The sequence below is a fragment of the Ovis canadensis genome, chromosome X (assembly GCF_042477335.2).
Source record: "Ovis canadensis isolate MfBH-ARS-UI-01 breed Bighorn chromosome X, ARS-UI_OviCan_v2, whole genome shotgun sequence".
Classification (NCBI taxonomy): domain Eukaryota; kingdom Metazoa; phylum Chordata; class Mammalia; order Artiodactyla; family Bovidae; genus Ovis; species Ovis canadensis.
Window position 1 is genome coordinate 52,220,540 of NC_091727.1, and position 5,471 is coordinate 52,226,010.

At 38.5% G+C, this 5,471-nt stretch overlaps 1 pseudogene; it reads left to right on the forward strand.

The window, feature by feature from the left end:
- Positions 1-1,785: 1,785 nt before the first annotated feature.
- Positions 1,786-3,697, forward strand: LOC138929917 (endogenous retrovirus group K member 9 Env polyprotein-like; annotated as a pseudogene).
- Positions 3,698-5,471: the final 1,774 nt, after the last annotated feature.

Consider the following 5,471-nt stretch of genomic DNA (forward strand, 5'->3'; position numbering starts at 1 on the left):
AGCCTATGCAACGTTATCAATGGAGAGTCCTCCCACAAGGGATGACTAATAGCCCTACTCTGTGTCAAAAATTTGTTGCTACAGCATTAGCTCCTGTTCGTCAACGTTTTCCTCAGTTATATTTAGTTCATTATATGGATGATATATTATTAGCTCATGCTGACGAACATTTATTGTATCAAGCTTTTTCTATTCTAAAGAAACATTTAAGCCTTAATGGTCTTGTCATTGCTGATGAAAAAATTCAAACTCACTTTCCCTATAATTATTTGGGTTTCTCCTTATACCCTCGTGTTTATAACACCCAATTGGTACAATTATAGACTGATCATTTAAAAACTCTAAATGACTTTCAAAAACTTCTAGGAGACATTAATTGGATACGCCCTTATTTAAAATTACCCACTTATACCTTGCAGCCATTATTTGACATCCTTAAAGGTGACTCTGACCCTGCGTCACCCCGAACACTTTCTCTAGAAGGACGATCAGCCTTACAATCAATAGAAGAAGCTATTAGACAACAACAGATTACTTATTGTGATTACCAACGATCATGGGGTTTGTATATACTTCCTACCCCCCGAGCACCTACAGGGGTTCTTTATCAAGATAAACCTTTGCGATGGATATATCTATCTGCTACTCCAACTAAACATCTGCTCCCTTACTATGAGCTTGTTGCAAAAATTGTAGCAAAGGGACGTCGCGAGGCAATCCAGTATTTTGGTATGGAACCCCCCTTCATTTGTGTTCCTTATGCTTTAGAACAAGATTGGCTTTTTCAATTTTCAGATAATTGGTCTATAGCTTTCGAAAATTACCCGGGACGGATTACTCATCATTATCCTTCTGATAAATTGTTACAATTTGCTAGCTTTCATGCCTTTATTTTTCCAAAAATAGTTCGCCGACAACCCATTCCCGAAGCGACACTTATATTTACAGATGGATCTTCTAATGGAACTGCAGCTTTAATTATTAACCATCAAACCTATTACGCACATACCAGTTTTTCTTCTGCGCAGGTTGTAGAATTATTTGCAGTCCATCAAGCATTGCTGACTGTACCCACTTCCTTCAATTTATTTACAGACAGCTCCTATGTGGTCGGTGCCTTACAGATGCTTGAAACTGTTCCAATTATCGGCACAACTTCTCCTGAAGTTCTTAACTTATTTACATTGATTCAACAGGTTCTTCACCGTCGCCAACACCCGTGTTTTTTTGGGCATATTCGTGCACATTCCACCCTTCCTGGTGCCCTCGTACAAGGCAATCACACTGCAGACGTTCTTACTAAACAAGTGTTTTTTCAATCAGCTATCGATGCAGCCCGAAAATCCCATAACTTACATCACCAAAATAGTCATTCTTTACGGTTACAATTTAAGATTTCCCGTGAAGCTGCACGACAAATCATTAAATCTTGCTCTGCCTGTCCTCAATTCTTTGTTCTCCCTCAATATGGTATCAACCCTCGAGGTTTACGCCCTAATCATCTCTGGCAAACAGATGTCACTCACATTCCCCAATTTGGGCGTCTTAAATATGTTCATGTCTCTATCGACACCTTTTTCCAATTTTCTCATGGCCTCCCTTCACACCAGAGAATCAACTCGTCACTGTATTCAACATTTGCTGTTTTGCTTTTCTGTTTCAGGAATCCCACACCCTTAAAACTGATAATGGACCCGGTTATACTAGCCGTTCTTTCCAACGTTTTTGTCTTTCTTTCCAAATTCATCATAAGACAGGAATTCCATATAATCCACAGGGACAAGGATGCCGAAGCGCCGCGCTGGATCCCGGAGAGGCTGGTACGCGCGGCGGAGGAACTCCCTGACATATCAAATGCACCGCATGACATTGGGCGAGCCCACGAGTGAGCTGCCTACCCAAAGGCAGATTGAGGCGTTGATGCGATATGCTTGGAATGAGGCTCATGTACAACCTCCGGTGACGCCTACAAATATACTGATCATGTTATTATTATTGTTACAGCGGATACAAAACGGGGCGGCTGCGGCTTTTTGGGCATACATTCCTGATCCGCCTATGATTCAATCCTTAGGATGGGATAAAGAAATAGTACCTGTCTATGTCAATGATACAAGTCTTTTAGGAGGAAAATCAGACATCCACATTTCTCCTCAGCAAGCTAATATCTCATTTTACGGTCTTACTACGCAATATCCTATGTGCTTTTCTTATCAGTTACAGCATCCTCACTGTATACAGGTGTCAGCTGATATATCCTATCCTCGAGTGACTATTTCTGGCATTGATGAAAAAACCGGAAAAAGATCGTACCGTGACGGAACCGGACCTCTCGACATTCCGTTCTGTGACAAACATTTAAGCATCGGCATAGGAATAGACACTCCTTGGACTTTATGTCGAGCCCGGGTTGCATCGGTGTACAACATCAACAATGCCAATGCCACCCTTTTATGGGACTGGGCACCTGGGGGAACACCTGATTTCCCCGAATATCGAGGACAGCATCCACCCATTCTCTCTGTAAACACTGCTAATATATATCAAACAGAACTGTGGAAACTTTTGGCTGCTTTTGGTCATGGCAATAGTCTATATTTACAACCCAATATTAGTGGGAGTAAATATGGTAATGTGGGAGTTACAGGATTTTTATATCCCCGAGCTTGTGTCCCTTACCCATTCATGTTGATACAAGGCCATGTGGATATAACACTGAATATTGAATATTTATCATTTAAATTGTACTAATTGCATACTTACTAATTGCATTAGAGGTGTTGCCAAAGGAGAACAAGTTATTATAGTAAAGCAACCTGCTTTTGTAATGTTACCTGTTGAAATAACTGAAGATTGGTATGATGAGACTGCTTTAGAAGTGTTACAGCGCATTAACATGGCTCTTAGTCGCACTAAAAGAAGTGTAAGCCTGATTATTCTGGGTATAGTATCTTTAATCACCCTTATAGCAACTGCTGTTACCACTTCTGTATCTCTAGCACAATCCATTCAAGCTGCTCATACTGTAGATTCCTTGTCATATAATGTTACTAAAGTAATGGGAACACAAGAAGATATAGATAAAAAAATAGAAGATAGATTATCCGCTTTATATGATGTGGTTAGAGTTCTAGGAGAACAAGTTCAGAGCATTAATTTTCGCATGAAAATTCAATGCCATGCTAATTATAAATGGATTTGTGTTACAAAAAAGCCTTACAATACATCTGATTTTCCGTGGGATAAAGTGAAAAAACATCTACAAGGAATTTGGTTTAATACTAATGTTTCTCTAGATCTGTTACAATTGCATAATGAAATTCTTAACATTGAAAATTCTCCAAAAGCTACTTTAAATATAGCTGATACTGTCGATAATTTTTTACAAAATCTATTTTCTAACTTCCCTAGCCTTCATTCACTGTGGCGAAGCATAATTGCTGTGGGCGCGGTTCTGACTGTTGTGCTTATTGTAATTTGTTTAGCTCCTTGCCTTATTCGCAGCATTGTTAAAGAATTTTTACATATGAGAATTTTAATACATAAAAACATGTTGCAACACCGACATCTTATGGAGCTTTTAAAAAATAAAGAGAGGGGAGTTGCGGGGGACGACCCGTGAAGGGTTAAGTCTTGGGAGCTGCTCGGCAGGTATGCAGAGCCTTAGGCATGTTCCTAAGCTCCCTGTCCCGCCACCCTCAAGAATTTTTATAGCCCTTAAGGCTCCAAGATGTTTGGTTTTGGCAACATTTCATAGAAGATAGATTATCTTATCATGTATACTTCATAGAAGATAGATTATCTGATTGTGTTCTGTATACAATGGTAAGGGTCTGGTGATTGTATCTTGAGATTAAAAACAACCTTGTGAATGTCATAAGTCACGTACTTTACCCTATATATACTGCAGCACAATAAAGAAAGGCATCAGCCATTTTGGTCTGATCCTCTCAACCCCATCTTTTGTCTCTCTCTTATTTTTCTTAGCGGGGACGCTCCGTTCTCTCCCTGTGCAGGTGCGACTCTTGTTTGTGCTGGCCGCGGCAGAAAACAGCATGGAAAAAAATGCAAGAATCAATTAACAAAGACCTAGAAGAGTTAAAGAATAAACATACAGAGACAAACAACACAAAGGCTGAATTTAAAAACACTCTAGAAGGAATCAATAGCAGAATATCTGCAGAGGAAAAACAAATCAGTGAGCTGGAAGATAAAATAGTGGGAATAACTTCTGAAGAGCACAATAAAGTAGAAAGACTGAAAAGAGCTGAGGACAGTCTCAGAGACCTCTAGGACCATATAAAATGCACCAACATTCAAATTATAGGGGTCCCAGAAGAAGAGAAAAACAAAGGTATGAGAAATTTTTTGAAGAGATTATAATTGAAGATTTCCCCAAGATAGAAAAGGGAATAGTCAACGAAGTCCAGGAGGTGCAGAGAGTCCCATACAGGATAAACCCAAGGAGAAACATGCAAAGACCCTACTGATTAAACTAACAAAGACTAAACACAAAGAAAGCTTATTAAAAGCAGCAAGTAATATATAAGAGAAACCCCATATGCTTATCAGCTGACCTTTCAGCAGAAACTCTGCAGGCCAGAAGGGAATGGTAGGATATATTTAAAATACTGAAAGGGAAAATTCTAAAACCAAGATTACTGTACCCAGCAAGAATCTCATTCAAAACTGATGGAGAAATAAAAAGCTTTTCAGACAAGCAAAGGTTAAGAGAATTCATTACCACCAAACCAGCTTTACAACAAATGTTAAAGGGACTTATATAGTCAAGAAATACAGGAGATGGAAAAGATCTACAAAATCAACCCCAAACCATTAAGAAAATACAATAGGAACATATATATCAATAATTACTTTAAATGTAAATGGATTAAATGCTGCAACCAAAACACACAGACTGGCTGCATGGATACAAAACAAGACTCCTATATATGCTACCTACAAGAAACCCATTTCAAACCTAAAGACACATGTAAACTGAAAGTGAGAGGAAGGAAAAATATATTACATGCAAGTGGGAAGCAAAACAAATCTGTAATAGCAATCCTCACATAAAACAAAATAGACCTTAAAATAAAGAAGATTACAAGAGATAAAGAAGGATACCACATAATGATCAAGGGATCAATCCAAGAGGAAGACATAACAAGTGTAAATATCCAACATAGGAGCACCCCAATACATAAGACAAACACTAACAGACATAAAAGGAGAAATTGACAGTAACACAATAATAATAGGAGAATGTAAAACCACACTCACACCAATGGACAGATCATCAAAACAGAAAATAAATAAGGAAACAAAAGTCTTAAATGATAAGTTAGATGAGATGGATCTCATTAATATCTTCAGGACATTGCATCCAAATGCAGAAGAATACACCTTCTTCTCAAGTGCACATGGAACATTCTCCAGGAGAACCACATCTTGGGTCACAAATCAAATCT